Raw genomic sequence first — 19,213 nt, 5'->3', positions numbered from 1 at the left:
TTCACAGTTCATGTACTGCTGAAGCCTGGCTTGGAGAATTTTAAGCATTACTTTACTAGCGTGTGAGATGAGTGCAACTGTGCAGTAGTTTGAGCATTCTTTGGCATTGCCTTTTTTTGGGATTGAATGAAAACTGACCTTTTCCAGTCCTATTAGGGTATTACAGAATATTGAGCAGAGTTCCCTATGCTATACAGTAGGTCCTTGTTGATTATCTATTTTAAATACAGTAGTGTGTGCATGTCGATCCCAGACTTTCTAACCATCCCTCCCTACATCCACCCACTGTAACCACAAATTCATTCTCTAAGTCAAACATCCTCTTTCTATGGAAATCTATTTTTAAAAACCCTCTTGAAGATTACTGCTGTCCCCTTGTCAACAATCCAATGTCCCTTATCCTGTTCTAATTATTTTTTCTCTAATACAAACTGATGCCCAACATCCCATTAAATTAACTTATTTGTTATATTTATCATTTATTGCCAGTCTTCCCCCATAAGAATGCAAGCCCCATGAAGACATGGATTTTTGTTATTTTTGTGATTTTTGTTATTTTTGTTCACTCAGGTATCACAAACACCCAGAGGAGACTTGGCATGTAATTAGTGATCAACAGATGTGTTGAAAACTAAATGAATGATGAACTGGAAGCAGAGCCAGAATATAGAATTTATGAATGGCAGAAATCACTTAATATAGAACAAAAAGAAAAACCAACTTATGTCCATTTTTTACTATAAGTCACACATTATGATGCTTTTCTCCTTTCCTACCTCCATGACCTCCATGCACTTTCCCCTGGAAACTAACTAAACATTCACAGAGTTCCTCTTGAGCAGGTAGGTGACAACATGCACCTTTATTCTCTAGAACTAATGAAGGAGGCAGGAGATTTCCTCTATTCCAGGCCCTGAGAGCAAAAAAAGGTGAGGCCCTCCAGTGAACTTGAACTGTCTAAGTAAGCAATTATAGACAGATTATTTCTTCTCATAGCAAAGTCAGAACTCTTTTTTGCTCTTGACAATAAAAATTTAAGTGGCAGCCATGGTGTCAGATTTTGTGTCAAAACTTCAAGCGTTGGGGGAACAGTGAACTGATTGTTCACATACAGAAAATGACAAATGGTAGCACAAGAAACTAGTTTCCTGGAATAATCATAAAACTGGATGTATGAAAGGCCACAGGCATGAATCAATAGACTAAGCCAAATCATTCTCTCAACCTGAGTCTCTCTATTGTTAAAAATCAGATTAGCTTGAGATGTGTAACTATAAGCTCAGTGATTTTTAGACAATGGGAACTGATCAATTTCCTCTTTTCTTCTCCATCGAATGGACAAGCATGACCTATTCAGTTGAGATAAGGGCAAAAATTAGGAAATTGACCCAAATCATGTGTGAAGCAGCACTTTCTCTCAAAAAGGAAGCAAACTCACTTGAGATTTTGAAAACTGCATTTTACTTGACAGCCTGTCATGCTAAGAGGTGGATGAGAAAGAGGAAGACGGATGATGAAGAAGAATGGGAGGAGGATGGCGTGCAAGAGTGAAAAAAAATAAACTTATCTTATGAAAAGAAAGCTAAGGGCTCACATTATTTGTTTTTTCCTGAGTTCCAACTATGGGAATAAATATCTCATGAGAGTTCATGGGTGCTCAGTCGCGTCTGGGAGCTCTGTGGAGGCTCAGACAGTAAAGAATCTGCCTGCCGTGCAGGAGACCTAGGCTTAATCCCTGGGTCGGGAAGATCCCCAGGAGAAGGCGATGGCAACCCACTCCAGTATTCTTGCCTGGAGAACCCCATGGGCAGAGAAGCCTGGCAGGCTACAGTCCATGGGGTCCCAAAGGGTCAGACGCGACTGTCAGTTTCTCAGTCCTGTCCGACTCTTTGCAGCCCCATGGACTGTAGCCCACCAGGCCTCTCTGTCTATGGGATTCTCCAGGCAAGAATACTGGAGCGGGTTGCCATTTCTCCTCCACAGTATCTTCCCGACCCAAGGATCAAACCCAAGTCTCCCGCTTGGCAGGTGGATTCTTTACCCCTGTGCCAGCTAGGAAGCTCTATATTATTTTAAATCATTGGAACATCGAAGTTTGTAACAAATATGTTCAAATTGTCTGCTGAACACTTAGGAAAAAAGAAGAGTCAAAATTTCACTATGATTGTGGACTTTTCGATTTCTGTTTATGCAAATTTCAAACCTATGTTATTAGGAGAATTCAGGCTTACAATTGCATCTTTCTGATTATTTAAAATTTTGGTTAACTGTGATCCCCTTTGAATCTGGAAATGCTTTATGCCTTAAGGATTTACTTTGTCAAACATTAATACAGTTATGCCAACTTTTTCTTTGTGGGAGAACAGTATTTGTGTGACTTTATCTTTTTTCTGTCTTTGATCTTCAACCTGAGTATTTTACTATGTTTTTCATAAAGAGCATACATCCCAGTTTTCAATGTTTTCATCAAGGCTAAGAGTTGTTTTTTTTTTTAAGTATGAAGTTTCCACTTACATTGACTATAATCACAAATAACCATCTTATGTTGTACTTCCTGTTTGGCATACTTTCTTCTTCCCCATTCTTGTCTTTTTTGGATAGACTGGGGATTTTAATATTCTTGTTTCCCTGTATTTTTTTTCATTATTAGATGTTATTCCACCATATTTTTATTAGTTACTCTAGAAATTTTAATACTCCTGATTGAAAGTACACTTGCACAAGTGTTATAGTGGAATTAATACAAAGTTCAAAATTAAACAATATTAAGACCAGAATCTTGGAATTTTTACTCCAAGCACCAACCTCAATTACCGTCTAGATTTTCATTCTATTTTATTTTTTAACCCCATAAATTTTAATTTTTATAATAACTTATTCTGATAATTATTATTATTTTGTGCAACCTTTGCATAGATTTGCCTTCATTGTTTCTGTTTAACATGAGTTCTCTAGTAAACATTAGTAAATCAAGAGTGAGCCAAAGGGGATTAAAGAAAAGATATACAGCAATGAAAAACGATGTATTATCTCACTGGCTCCCGCGTCACAAGGGCTGCCAGAGGAAACCATCCCTTGGCACAGTACATGGAAGTGTGGAAGCAGAGGAAGGTCATATGCTTGGCTGCTTTCTGTCTCCTGGTTACAGTAATGTTTGTCCCATAGGAAATTAACTCCTCTTGAACTTCCAGGTTTCTCATCTGGCCCCCTGAGTGACACACTGGAATGCAGACACCCACCCTGCCATGTGGAGTTTCTTCTGAGTCTGAAAGTGGCAGAAATAGCCAGACACCAAATGCAGTTGGTAAGCCTGGTGGCAAAACAGTGGCCAAGGAGGATAAGTCATCAGCAGTCCCCAAGCAGTGGAGCTACACAAGCTGGAGAGAAGGCCATAGGACTGCAGAACGGCCAAGGTAGAGCAAGCAACTGAGGGTCTGGGAAACTGATTAATTCCTTTACTTTCCTAAAAGTACACTTACGCAAAGATTTTTTTCACTTTTATCCATCATAAATTAGTATCAGTAAAGTGTACTATGAATATTTAGCTTGTTGCCATAAATACTGTTACTGATATGCCAGCAAAGATTGAAATTGCAGGAGAGAGTCTGCAATTCACCTCTTTGTATGGCATTCCCATCCCTCTAGAGCCCTGTGAGATTTGTTTTTCTGTACAATATTTGTTGGTGAGTTTATCAGAATAAAATCTCAGGAACAATCTCTTCAATCATAAGGCATTCAGTTTTGACATTAGTAGTAGGCTTCCCAGGTGGCTCAATGGTAAGGAATCCACCTGCCAATGCAAGAGACACAAGTTCGATCCCTGGGTTGGGAAGGAAATGGCAACCCACTTCATTATTCTTGCCTGGAAAATCCCATGGACAGAGATCCTGGCGGGCTACAGTCCATGGGGTCAAAAAGAGTCAGACGTGACTTAGCAACTAAACAACAAAAAAATGCCCTCCCACATATTTTATGGAGTTTAGCATAAACCAAATATATACTTTTTAATACTTTTATGTTTTAATATTTGTGCTTGAGCAAGAAAGCTCACATTTTCATTTTTCACTGAGCCTCATAACTTCTCTTTTTTTATTGGAGATAATTGTGCAATGTATGATTTTTAAAATTAACAAATCTACCACATCCAATCACTGCATGGCAAATAGATGGGGAAACAGTGGAAACAGTGTAAGGCTTTATTTTGGGGGGTTCCAAAATCACTGCAGATGGTGACTGCAGCCACAAAGTTAAAAGACGCTTACTCCTTGGAAGGAAAGTTACGACCAACCTAGATAGCATATTCAAAAGCAGAGACATTATTTTGCCAACAAAGGTCCATCTAGTTAAGGCTATGGTTTTTCCAGTGGTCATGTATGGATATGAGAGTTAGACTATAAAGAAAGCTGAGTGCCAAAGAATTGATGCTTTTGAACTGTGGTGTTGGAGAAGATTCTTGAGAGTCCCTTGGACTGCAAGGAGAGCCAAACTGTCCATTCTGAAGGAGATCAGTCCTGGGTGTTCATTGGAAGGACTGATGCTGAAGCTGAAACTCCAGTACTTTGGCCACCTCATGTGAAGAGTTGACTCATTGGAAAAGACCCTGATGCTGGGAGGGATTGGGGGCAGGAGGAGAAGGGGACGACAGAAGATGAGATGGCTGGATGGCATCACCAACTCGACGGACATGAGTTTGAGTAAACTCCAGGAGTTGGTGATGGACAGAGAGGCCTGGCATGCTGCGATTCATGGGGTCACAAAGAGTCGGACATGACTGAGCAACTGAACTGAACTGAACCACATCCAATAGGTAAGAAGTAAATGTTCAAAACAATTGTCAGCAGTTGGAACGAGGCAAAAAGGGAAATGGAAGTTGTTTAGTGAAAAACTAGATGAAAAGCACTTTGTTGGCTATATTTTCATTAACATTACTTAACAAAAAGCATTTTTGAGTCAGACAGCATGCATGCTGAGCTGCTAAGTCGTGTCTGATTCTTTGTAATCCCATGGACTGCAACCCACCAGGCTTCTCTGTCCATGGAATTTTCCAGGCAAACCTGGTATAAAATTCTAACAGTATCTGTGGAACCGTGTTAGTCTTCTAACACTGCCATAACAAACTGTCACAAACATAGTAGCCTAAAACAACACAAATCTGTTACAGTTCTATTAGTCAGAGATCTAACACAGGTCTCACAGGGCCAAAATCAAGGTGTCTGCAGGGCTGAATTTGTTACTGGAGCCACAGAGGAGAATGGCTTCCTGGCATTTCCAGCCTCAAGGTCCCACCACATCCATGGGCTTCTGATCCTCTTTCTCCATTTTCAAAGCCAGCAATGTCACATCTCTGACCCTTCTTCTGTCATTACATCTCTTTATAACCACAGCCAGAAGAGTTCTTTGCACATGAAGACCTAATATGATTGAGACCACCTGGACAGTCCAAGCTCATCTCTCATTTTAAAGTCCTCAACCTTAACCACACCTGCAAAGTGCCTTTTGCCGTGTATGGTAACATATTCACAAGTTCTAGGAATTAGGACATGGAAATCTTCAGGGAGAGTGTAGTGGTGGTGGCGGGGGGGGGGGGGGTGGTGGGTGGCTACCATAGTAACGATACCAAAGTTAAATAAACTTTTCCAGGTCTCAGTTTTCTCATCTGTAAAATGGGGATGATTATACCAGTATCTAACAATTCCTGGCAAATAACAGAAATTTCACCAACTCATTAAATGGAAGAATAAATATGTACATTATGAAGTTATTTGAAGGATTAAATTAGATAATGTTAAGTAAAATATCTAGAACAGTACTTAGAGCATAGTTCAGTTCAGTTCAGTTCAGTCACTCAGCCGTGTCTGACTCTTTGCGACCCCATGAATCGCAGCACGCCAGGCCTCCCTGTCCATCACCAACTCCTGGAGTTCACTCAGACTCACGTCCATCGAGTCTGTGATGCCATCCAGCCATCTCATCCTGGGTCGTCCCCTTCTCCTCCTGCCCACAATCCCTCCCAGCCTCAGAGTCTTTTCCAATGAGTCAACTCTTTGCATGAGGTGCCCAAAGTACTGGAGTTTCAGCTTTAGCATCATTCCTTCCAAAGAAATCCTAGGGCTGATCTACTTCAGAATGGACTGGTTGGCTCTCCTTGCAGTCCAAGGGACTCTCAAGAGTCTTCTCCAACACCACAGTTCAAAAGCATCAATTCTTCAGCACTCAGCCTTCTTCACAGTCCAACTCTCACATCCGTACATGACCACAGGAAAAACCAGAGCCTTGACTAGATGGACCTTAGTCAGCAAAGTAATGTCTCTGCTTTTGAATATGCTGTCTAGGTTGGTCATAACTTTCCTTCCAAGGAGTAAGCGTCTTTTAATTTCATGGCTGCAATCACCATCTGCAGTGATTTTGGAGCCCAAGAAAATAAAGTCTGACACTGTTTCCACTGTTTCCCCATCTATTTGCCATGAAGTGATGGGACCGGATGCCATGATCTTCGTTTTCTGAATGCTGAGCTTTAAGCCAACTTTTCACTCTCCTATTTCACTTTCATCAAGAGGCTTTTTAGTTCCTCTTTATTTTCTGCCATAAGGGTGGTGTCATCTGCATATCTGAGGTGATTGAGATTTCTCTCTGGCAATCTTGATTCCAGCTTGTGTTTCTTCTAGTCCAGCGTTTCTCATGATGTACTCTGCATAGAAGTTAAATAAGCAGGGTGACAATATACAGCTTTGATGCACTCCTTTTCCTATTTGGAACCAGTCTGTTGTTCCATGTCCAGTTCCAACTGTTGCTTCCTGACCTGCATACAGATTTCTCAAGAGGCAGGTCAGGTGATCTGGTATTCCCATCCCTCTCAGAATTTTCCACCGTTTATTGTGATCCACACAGTCAAAGGCTTTGGTATAGTCAATAAAGCAGAAATAGATGTTTCTCTGGAACTCTCTTGCTTTTTTGATGATCCAGCGGATGTTGGCAATTTGATCTCTGGTTCCTCTGCCTTTTCTAAAACCAGCTTGAACATCAGGAAGTTCACGGTAAACATATTGCTGAAGCCTGGCTTGGAGAATTTTGAGCATTACTTTACTAGCATGTGAGATGAGTGCAATTGTGCAGTAGTTTGAGCATTCTTTGGCATTGCCTTTCTTTGGGATTGGAATGAAAACGGACCTTTTCAAGTCCTGTGGCCACTGCTGAGTTTTCCAAATTTGCTGGCATATTGAGTGCAACACTTTCACAGCATCATCTTTCAGGATTTGAAATAGCTCAACTGGAATTCCATCACCTCCACTAGCTTTGTTCATAGTGATGCTTTCTAAGGCCCACTTGACTTCACATTCCAGGATGTCTGGCTCTAGATGAGTGACCACACCATCGTGATTATCCAGGTCGTGAAGATCTTTTTTGTACAGTTCTTCTGTGTATTCTTGCCACCTCTTCTTAATATCTTCTGCTTCTGTTAGGTCCATACCATTTCTGTCCTTTATCGAGCCCATCTTTGCATGAAATGTTCCCTTGGTATCTCTAATTTTCTTGAGGAGATCTCTAGTCTTTCCCATTCTGTTGTTTTCCTCTATTTCTTTGCACTGATCGCTGAAGAAGGCTTTCTTATCTCTTCTTGCTGTTCTTTGGAACTCTGCATTCAGATGCTTATATCTTTCCTTTTCTCCTTTGCTTTTCACTTCTCTTCTTTTCACAGCTATTTGTAAGGCCTCCCCAGACAGCTATTTTGCTTTTTTGCATTTCTTTTCCATGGGGATGATCTTGATCCCTGTCTCCTGTACAATGTCACGAACCTCATTCCATAGTTCATCAGGCACTCTATCTATAAGATCTTGGCCCTTAAATCTATTTCTCACTTCCACTGTATAATCATAAGGGATTTGATTTAGGTCATACCTAAATGGTCTAGCGGTTTTCCCTACTTTCTTCAATTTGAGTCTGAATTTGGCAATAAGGAGTTCATGATCTGAGCCACAGTCAGCTCCTGGTCTTGTTTTTGCTGACTGTATAGAGCTTCTCCATCTTTGACTGCAAAGAATATAATCAATCTGATTTCAGTGTTGACCATCTGGTAATGTCCATGTGTAGAGTCTTCTCTTGTGTTGTTGGAAGTGGGTGTTTGCTATGACCAGTGCATTTTCTTGGCAAAACTCTATTAGTCTTTGCCCTGCTTCATTCTGCATTCCAAGGCCAAATTTGCCTGTTACTCCAGGTGTTTCTTGACTTCCTACTTTTGCATTCCAGTCCCCTATAATGAAAAGGACATCTTTTTTGGGTGTTAGTTCTACAAGTTCTTGTAGGTCTTCATAGAACCGTTCAACTTCAGCTTCTTCAGCATTACTGGTTGGGACATAATCTTGGATTACGGTGATATTGAATGGTTTGCCTTGGAAATGAACAGAGACCATTCTGTCGTTTTTGAGACTACATCCAAGTACTGCATTTTGGACTCTTTTGCTGACCATGATGGCTACTCCATTTCTTAGAGCATAGACTGGCCCCCAAATCAGCTGTTCCTACTGTCCACAGGGCACCATTCTAGATTCTTGAGAGAACAAGTCCAAGCATGGAGCCCATGAAGCTGTAGAATCTGAGAAAGAGGATATGAACATCATAACTCCTGAATAAAGTCTACAGTACTGAAGACAAGATATTCTCTTTCAAATCACCCAAGTCTGTGCTGAACTCTGTCCTCAAATAACCACTGCTATGCATGAGTGAATACATTAGCATAGAATTCACTCTGGTTTATATCACAAGGCAAAACTACTAACTGCTGGCCAGTTCCCTCCAGTTCACCATCTGTCTAATGTTAATCCCTTTGGACCTAGAGGTCCATGCTCCAGACTGAGTATTCTTTTTTTTTATTTTTGTTTTTTGAGTTAAGCAACAGCCACAAGGAGATAAAAAGGCATCCTACCTGGTTCCACTGTGACACCCTTCCGATTCTCTTAGCTATTCTGATGTTTCCCTGAGCTTAAGAAATCATAGTATTAAAAGATAAATGTACTGTCTGTGATCAGAATGACAGCTTAATCCAAGTGAGCTCCCCCAAACTGTTAATAGCTATCTCCCCAAATGTCAGTTTATGCTATGCCTCCATTCCAGAAAGAAAGATCACTAGTTCCTTGACACTGTCATTTAATACAGTTTTGTGGGTCACCATTCACATAGCATGACTATTATCACTTGCCAGTTTATGTAGTTCTAAGCATTCAAATATTCAACACATTTCAGAGTATACTCTATGGGCTAGAATCTTTTTTAAGTACCCAGCTAAGGAAGGGGCTTCCCAGGTGGCTCAGTGGTAAAAGAATCCACCTGCCAATGCCAGAAATGCAGGAGATGTGCGTTTGATCCCTGGGTCAAAAAAATCCCCTGGAGGAGGAAGTGGCAACCCGCTCCAGTATTCTTGCCATGGACACAGAAGCCTGGAAGGCTGCATACAGGCCATGTGGCCACAGAGTCAGACACTACTGAAGTTACTGAGCATGCACACAGCTAAGAAAAGTCTTTACCCTCCAAAAGAAAACTGACCATCGAGTTAATTATTCAGGTGTAATTTTAAAATTGATAATATAAGTCAGAGTATAAAAAATCCTTAAGCAACATATTTTAAGATTAGAGAGAATCTGATGGTTTGTAACTAGTTTTTAAAGATTTCCACCAGTCATTCTGTATGCTAACTCCAAGGGCTAACATATTCCAGTACTTTGAAAATATGCAACCAAATAGCCCGAGAGTTTCAAAATTTATGAGTTAAACACATGGAGAGATATAATACTTCTAGTTTATAAGCAAATAATAAAAGTATAATTATTTTAAGAAAGTACCAAATTAAACTAAAATAATTATCTAGTAGATTAAATTGCAAGAAATAATTTTAGCTCTATTTTTATTCAACTTAATCTGCTAAACATGTCACATATAAAAATCATAGCTCTATAATACTCAATTACTTGTTCCCTCAAACACTCTAACCATGGCCTCGCAATAAAATGGTGACAATTCCGAGAATCAAATGTGTTCTGACATTCTAAATTTTTTTCCATCTAAGTAAGGTAACAGCAGCTTACCCTACTGATCAGCTATTGTAACAAAGTCCCTCCGAGTCACATGACTCAACACGACAGATGCTTAATATGACACAACCTCATCGTCCTCACTGAGGTACACAGGCTGGGGGTGTGTCCACCATCTGGAACATTGCCAGTCAGTGGAACACGGAGAAAGGACTTGGAAATCCTATCTTGGTTCCTGAAATCAGTCCTGAATATTCATTGGAAGGACTGATGCTAAAGCTGAAGCTCCAATACTTTGGCCACCTGATGCAAAGAACTGACTCCTTAGAAAAGACCCTGATGCTGGGAAAGATTGAAGGCAGGAGGAGAAGGGGACGACAGAGGATGAGATGGTTGGATGGCATCACCAACTCAATGGACAAGAGTTTGAGCAAGCTCCGGGAGTTGGTGATGGACAGGGAAGCCTGATGTGCTGCAGTCCATGGGATCAAAAGAGTTGCACACAGCTGAGTGACTGAACTGTTATGACTGTGACTGTTATGGTTCTAACAGGCTCCTGCCTAGAAAGGACCCTCATCACTTCTGCTCCCTTTCCATTAGCCAAGTCAAATGCTATACCTATGTCTAACTTAAGTGCCTAGAATGTGCTTGGAAGAATTATTGATGAACATTCTCAGTGTAGGATACAACAATCATTTTCCAGTTAAAATTATCTTCCATATAATGTAATTCATACTCCTCTGATACTGCTTCTTTTTCACTTTCAAATATCGACATCTTTCAGAACCTTATGAGGATGCTCCTCTCTAACACATAAAGGATTTACTTCCTAAAACTGCAAACCTCTAGAAGGCCTCTATGTGCCTATTCAGACACCATAATTTATATGTACAGCAGAATGTCTTATGCATAAATGCCGACTTGCTGTTCAAATAAAATAAAATTCCAGCAGTGTTGCCATTTGGTCATAAAGCTCCTATTACATCTAAGGAAAGCGTTCATTGACAGTTTGACAGATTATTATATTTTACTCCCTAATAGTTATCAGCTAAAAATTCAGAGGACTTGTAGAGCAAGGGCACAGCCCTGTTGGAAACCAGAATTCAAACTGAGCCAGAATGGACTTCCTGATATCACAGGGTGAGTCTGCAACACAGTCTACCAATCACTAAGCATTGGGATGATATTTGCGTTTTCTCTTTTAAAGGGAAGGTCAAAGCATTATCCTCAGGATGAAAATTAAATTCCACCTTGGAAAAGTTTGTTTTTAAAATGACACAGAAACAATTAACTTGGAGAAGATAATAGCATAACTTAAAGGCATAACTTACAGCAACTATGGGATCTAGTATCTCTATGCGTGTGTGCTCATTTGTGTCTGACTCTTTGAGATTGCATGGACTGAAGCCCACCAGGCTCCTCTGTCCATGGATTTCCCAGGAAGAATATGGACCAGCTTGCCATTTCCTTCTCCAGGGGTTCTTCATGACCCAGGGATGGAAACTGCATCTCCGGTATCTCTTGCATTGGTTAGACGGATCCTTTACCACTGAAGCCACCTGGGAAGTCCATGTATCTCCAGTATCATATGAAGAAAGTGATCACCTCTAGGCACTTTTATGAAAGCATTGAAGAATGATCGAGAATATCATATGGAATGTTTGAAAAAGTTTGAAGTCTATTCTAGATTCAACTTTCCTGGAGATGCACTCTTATTTTCATTTCATATAGATTGCATTCTTTTACTATTAATGGTAGTCTGTGGAGGCTTCTTTCAGGAGTGTACTAGCATAGCACAACAGTGCTGTGGAAAACCCAGACTGCAAATGAAGGTCAGTGGATAACAGAGGAAAAACGCATCCTAGGGCTTCCCTGGGAGCTCAGCTGGTAAAGAATCCGCCTGCAATGCAGGAGACCCCAGTTTGACTCCTGGGTTGGGAAGATCCCCCGAAGAAGGGATAGGCTAATCACTCCAGTATTCTTGGACTTCCCTGGTGGCTCAGATGGTAAAGAATCTTCCTGCAAGGCAGGAAGACCTGGGTTCGATCCCTAGGTTGGAATGATCCCCCGGAGGAGGGCATGGCAACCCACTCCAGTGTTCTTGCCTGGAGAATCCTCACGGACAGAGGAAATTGATGGGCTGCAGTCCATGGGGTCACAAAGAGTCGGACACGATTGAGCGACCAAAGTATTGATTGAGCACACTTACCCATCACGATAAAATACTTCTATTACTTTGCTTATAAAGTTCAGTTTTCTTTTTTCATTTGGGAAGAGGGAGGTTGTACTTTCTGGAAATTCAAATGAGACTCACGGAAACATCTGGGAATTTTCAGCACTGCAGACAAAACAATAAGTTCACTCTAAATCGGAAAGCCAGTAGGGTAAGGGCCATGAAGATGCCTTCCAGGAAAGATGGGGGTTGGGGTGGAGAAAAATATCCCAACAGAGCAAATAGCACCTGCAAAATGGCAGGGATAAAAGGATGAGTGACTATTACACATGTAACCACCTGAAACACGTCCAGGGAGACCAAATTCTGGAGTGGTGTGGAGACTGGCAGTGTTGAGATTAGATCCTGCACAGCTTTGTAAGCACATGTCAAGAATTTAGACTTCAAGGGCAAAGAAAACCTCTGAAGGATGTTAAACAGACATAAGGCATGATTACGTTCATGGTTACACTGTTGCTTAATATAAAGACAGCATAAATTTCACATAGTCATATCCAGCTGTATCTGTTGTAGTTAGGAGAAACCAGCTTTATCTGGAGCTCCATTTGAAACCTGATCTCAAACTCAGGCATTTTCCCCTCATTTCCTGGGAGCCTGAGTTCACACCATCCCACTAGGAGAGGCAAAACACGATGCAGTCAACTTTACTTACACAACCTGCCACGTTATTTTCAATGCTCTTATTGGAGTGTTAGTGTTTAGCTAGTTTCAGCAGCAGTTTATGACAGCGCTCATTTCATTTACTGTTCCTTCCATGAGGTCCATTTGCTTAGTGAATGTGATATGTTGGCATTGTTTTCATTTCCTTGGTATTTGCTGTTTTGTTGGAATTTTTAATTAAATTTAATGACTAAACACTGGAAGGCTATATATGCAGGTTCCAACAGTGAGCATATTCTCAAATGTAAAAAAAAATAATACTTATAAAAGAAATTAACAAGAGCAGGTACACAGCCTCATTATAGAGACAGTAATGCAGAGGAAATTGCCTACTAGTGGATGTTAAGATAACCAGCGTTTTCCTAATGTTAACTATTGAAGCAATCGTTAATTACAGAAATAACTGAGTTTATTTAACAGGATTTCAAACGGATATCCATTTAGGGTAGCAGTGGTGCATGGTAATATCTCTTTTTTAAATAAGATAATTATATATTCATTTTGGAGAGTACACAGACTGCTTTGGAAAAATTTTATCAGTAGCAAAGGCAGATGGTAAAAGTGGATGTCCCTTTGCTCACACCTGTCAACAGCAACACGACTGACAAGTTAAACCAGATCACTCTTTATTGTGGGGACTGTCCTGTGCATTGTAAGATGTCTGGCATCACTTCAAGTCTCCACCTGCTCAACGCCAGCAGCGGCCACATGCCTGGCTGTGACAATCACAACCGTCTTCAGACGGTACCAAATGCCCCTGGCTCCTGAGAACGCGGCTCTGAACCCATCAGGGGACCAACTCAAAGGCTGCATTAGGTGGCCTGGTCTCGGGTGGGGAGGGAGGGAGGGAGGGAGGCAGGCAGATGGAGTCGATAGACTGAGAAGATGTACTGGGGAGGGAAATGCTTCCGGGTTAGTGACGGACAGGCGGTGGGAGACAGCGGAGGAAAACAGGAAGTGAGGCTGGGCGCTCACTTTGTGCCGTGAGCAACTGTGCTGCGCCACCTATTGGGCTAAACTGGGACTGCGGGGAGCTGAGGCGGAAATTACGAATTTAATTTTTCACGTCGATTTTGGAGATGCCGGAGATGCCGTAGACGCTTCAAATTAAGAATTTTGTTAAGAACAAAATGTTGAGGATTTTCCTATGTTACAAAACGCACATGATCGGCACCCCGCCCCCCCTCCACCTCCCCGTCCCTCGTGACACTGACTTGAAGTGTCACTGCTGGTTCCCGCCCGCTAGCAGCCTTTGAGCCTGCTCCTCCCTCTGCCTGACATTCTCTCACGCTGGGTCCTTTTACGACTGGCTTCTTCCCGTCACTCGGGTCTATGTTTTCTTGACCCTTCCAACAGCTCCCTTATCCGAGCTGCTCTTTTTCGAGCATCTTTTTTTAATTTTTTATTTGGTGCTTATTAGGATCTAATTTTTTTTTTTTCTTGTCTGGTCTTTGTTAGTGTTTCCCTACCAGAAACATGCTCCATGAAGCCTAGGCCTTCTTCATCTGTTCAGTTTTTGTTTTAACCTCTTATTCCCAGCACCTTGAATAAGGTAAGACACTCATTCATCTATCAAATAAATCAATATGCCACAGACTGCCGGACTCAACAATTTCAAATCTACCTCGTTTTTTGCCTGCATCAAAACTGTTCGTTTACCTGAGATCAACTCAGTTCAGTTGCTCAGTCGTGTCCGACTCTTTGCAACCCCATGAACTGCAGCATGCCAGGCCTCCTGTCCATCACCAACTCCCAGAGCTTGCTCAAACTCATGTCCATAGAGTTGGTGATGCCATCCAACCATCTCATCCTCTGTCATCCCCTTCTCCTCCTGTCTTCAATCTTTCCCAGCATCAGGGTCTTTTCCAATGAGTCAGTTCTTCGCATCAGATGGCCAAAGTATTAGAGTTTTGCTTCAGCATCAGTCCTTCCAATGAATTTTCAGGACTGATTTCCTTTAGGATGGACTGGTTGGATCTCCTTGCAGTCCAAGGGACTCTCAAAAGTCTTCTCCAACACCACAGTTCAAAAGCATCAATTCTTCAGCACTGACCTTTCTTTATGGTCCAACTCTCACATCCATACATGACTACTGGAAAAACCATAGCTTTGACTAGATGGACCTTTGTTGGCAAAGTGATGTCTCTGCTTTTTAATGGATAAGAATCCCTTAGAAGAAATGGAGTAGCCCTCATAGTCAACAAGAGAGTCTGAAATGCAGTATTTGGGTGCAATCTCCAAAATAACAGAATGATCTCTGTTTGTTTCCAAGGCAAACCATTCAATATCACAGTCATCCAAGTCTATGCCCCAACCATTAATGCTGAAGAAGCTGAAATTGAATGGTTCTATGAAGATCTACAAGACCTTCTAGAACTAAAGCCCAAAAAAGATGTCCTTTTCATCATAGAGGAGTGGAATGCAAAAGTAGGAAGTCAAGAGATAACTGTTACAACAGGAAAATTTGGCATTGGAGTGCAAAATGAAGCAGGACAAAGGCTAACAGAGTTTTGCCAAGAGAACGAACTGGTCATAGCAAACACCCTCTTCCAACAACACAAGAGAAGACTCTACACATGGACATCACCAGATGGTCAATACCAAAATCAGATTGATTATATTCTTTGCAGTCAAAGATGGAGAAGCTCTATACAGTCAGCAAAAGAAGACCAGAGCTGAATGTGACTCAGATCATGAACTCCTTATGGCCAAATTCAGACTTAAATTGAAGAAAATAGAGACCACTAGACCATTCAGGTATGACCTAAATCAAATCCCTTACGATTATACAATGGAAGTGAAAAATAGATTCCAAGGATTAGATCTGATAGAGTCTCAGAGATTGCACCCAGGTCTCCTGCATTGCAGGTGGATTCTTTACCAGCTGAGCCACCAGGAAAGCCCAAGAATACTGGAGTGGGTAGACTATCCCTTCTCCAGCGGATCTTCCCAACACAGGAATCAAACCAGGGTCTCCTGCTTTGCAGGCAGATTCTTTACCAACTGAGCTATTAGGGAAGCCCCACCTAAGTTAGGATTTATTTAAATGGCATAACCATCTACTTTGTGGCTAAAAATATGAGTTGTCTTTACTCCCTGCTCTCTCAATTCACACTCAATTTTTCTAAGGCTTTTCCATTCCACACCTAAAATATCTCCAGTTCACACCTTCCATTTCCTTCGCAAGTCCAAAACATTTCAAGTGACTTCCTAATGAGTCATAGTCTACCTGTTGTTACTGAGTCGCTAAGCTACTCAAAAAGTTATCTTTCATAAAATATGAATCTTATTTCTTCTTTTAAAAGGTTCCAGTTACCCACAGGGGGGGGGAATTTTTTTTTGTCCACACCATACAACATGTGGGATCTTAGTTCCCAACCAGGGGTTGAACCTGCACCCCTTGAAAGGTGGAGTCCCAACCACTGGACTGCCAGGGAAGTCCAGAAAAATCTTTTAAACTTCATAACATGGCTTCTAAACCTATTTCCAGTCTGGGTCACTTCTTCCCCAGCTGTGTTTCCATTTAGTTTTTAAGCTTCATTTCTGTGGACTGACATGTACTGTATGATTCTTTAGAGTGAAACTTCTGCCATTCCTTGAAAACCTCAAACTCTTTAAAATAGCTATGTATTGGGGACTTCCCTGGTGGTCTGGTGGCTAAGACTCTGCACTCCCAGTGCAGGGGGCCCAGGTTCAATCCCAGGTCGAGGAACTAGGTCCCACAGGCCACAACTAAAAATCTCACATGCCACAATGAATATCAAAGATCCCACGTGCCACGACTGAGACCTGGTGCATCCAAAATAAATAAATATTTTACGGATAAATTAAACAGCTAAGCTTTTGTTCAAGCTATTTCTATGGACTGAAATGCCCCTTCTCCTCCATTTATCTTCTTCAAATCCAGTTCAAACACCATGGCATCTGTGAAATTCCCTTATCCTATCTGTCAGAAGTAAATTCCTTCCCTTGTGCTCCTGGAGACCAGACGTGGGCATTTCTACACACAGCTCTTAACACCATCTGACCTAAATGAAAGCTACTTTGTGTATGTCATCCCTGTATTTCATCTTATGAGCATCTTAAAGGGTGGAGACTAACATGTTTGCTTATTCATCTTTGTAAATGTCCCACGAAGCCAAGCAAATTCTCTAAATAGATTGGCTCTCAATAGATGTTTGTGGAATTAAACATCTGAAGAAGCAGAGAAGCCTCTGGGACCATCTTAACCAGAGACCTTAAAGCCACATTCATTTTCTAAAGAACACTAAGTGCTTTCTTGTCTTGTCTTGACTCCTCAGCTTCAGTCTCTTGATGAATCTTCACATCTCGCTCGGACATCATTTAAAAATCTCTGGTTAACATAGCTGATACCTCACTTCAACTGGCAAGCAGAGAAAGTGAATGGTGAAGCCCAGAGTTTGAGCTAGCTACTTACAAATTCAGATTGGATTTTTGAAGGGTTCAAGCAGGAACAACCAGAAATTGTGTGCCTACAGATGTACATACTGAGAAGTACACAGAAACGCTTATGTAATATCATTGCCCCCAAAGTGGAACTTGAATCGAATCAGTCCTCTAGAATAACTCCCATTACAGAAAATTCAAGGGACAACAGATCAAGTTAAATAATACCACAAAGAGAATAAAGAAAACACCAAACTGGGGTAAATTCTACAGGAAAACTGATCTAGTTTTGTAACAGGTCAGTGGGAAAAGGTGAAGAATGACTTTTTTTAAGCGTAAAGAAGTTAAAAAGCAGTGTCAAAGAAAAAGAAAAAAAAAATCAGAGATTCTAGAAGCACCCACCGATCGTGAATCAGGTCTAAGAAGTTACGGAAAACAAAGGACATTTCTATAACCCCTGGACTCAGAGATCCTGCTTTCCTGAGCTGTGGCCTCTATGAGAGAAAAGAATATGATCACTAAGTTTTTCCTGACTCTCACATTCATCTTTAGTAAGTCTGCCAGACTTTCTGTACTTTGTGAGTTTTTTTTTTTTTTTGTTAGCCATGCCACGAAGCATGTGGGATCTTAGTTCCCCAACCAGGGATCGAACCCACAGCCCCAGAAGTGGAACCTCAGAGTCTTAACCACTGTACCGCCGGTGAAGTTCCAAGTTTTCTGTACTTTGGTTTGATTTTCTAAAAAACTGAGAAAGTAGCTAGTGGAGTAAGGGGAAAGCAACTGATTGAATGTCTTTTCTCAAAACAGGTGACAACTCTAGTGTCAGACTCTGTTAGAGCAAATGAGCTAGTGGTTAAATTCACTGTTAAGAAACCAAGAACAGCGTTCCTGACTTGCCTCATTGAGTTATAGTGTGTGACAGAGAAGGTTAAAAGAGAAATAAAAATAGTGACTGCAAAAGACTTCCACTAAAGATTCCCATTAACTGACCATCCTTTTTAAAAATGTAGTATCTTCTGTATCATCGCCAGCTTCCCAGATCCTACTGAGGTCACAGTCTACCAGTTCCTGAAAATTTTCTCATGACCACCTGGATGCCAATGCATATTGTTATCAGAGAGCAATCAAGTTCTTAACAGGGGAAAAAAGAGGGCTGGGGGGATTTCTTTCCTCCCTATGCTTTCATGCTTCCATCCTCAGATAATACTGAAAGAAGGGGATGTTTGAGTATCTGCCCTACACTTTCAAGTGGAAAGTAAGCACAGAAAAGATACATTAGCTAAAGTCACTGAATGACGTGAGACTATTTAAAGCTGTTCTTTATTTTTAGGTGTTGCCCTATGTATCTAACCACATAAGCTTGTGAGAAGAGAGTAGAAAGAGCAGTAATCCTGATTTTGCCACTAGAGGGAGCCAGAGTGAACAATTTATCTGACGCACAGTTAAAAGGGAAATTATGCAGACCGTTTTGTATGAAATTGAGGATAGGGGACGTGATGGCACTTTGTGATGACTCTGAAATACTACCTACATTAAAGAGTTGTTACTACAAGGTCTGTTGCCTCCCTGAATATTAATGGCCACCATAAAGTTGTGTTAGAAAAAGAGACTATTTTGTATTGACCACGTACTAGATAGAAAGTCAAATGCCTACAAGTCTACAATCAAAATGCTTAAACATGGAGGAGATTTCTAGTGTATGGATTCAATAAATTTGTCAACTACAATTACACTTAACAAAATAGTCTAACAAATTGGTAAGCAGAATATACTAGCTATTCTTTTGGGGTCCCTGTAGATTGTTAATTCTCTGAAAGATAAAAAATATATACCTATTTCTTTAATCAAATGAAAAAATATCAAACCCTGTAAGTAGGCTGGCACTTGCACT

This window comes from Ovis canadensis, chromosome 26 (genome assembly GCF_042477335.2).
Source record: "Ovis canadensis isolate MfBH-ARS-UI-01 breed Bighorn chromosome 26, ARS-UI_OviCan_v2, whole genome shotgun sequence".
NCBI lineage: Eukaryota > Metazoa > Chordata > Mammalia > Artiodactyla > Bovidae > Ovis > Ovis canadensis.
This window is presented reverse-complemented; position numbering follows the sequence as displayed.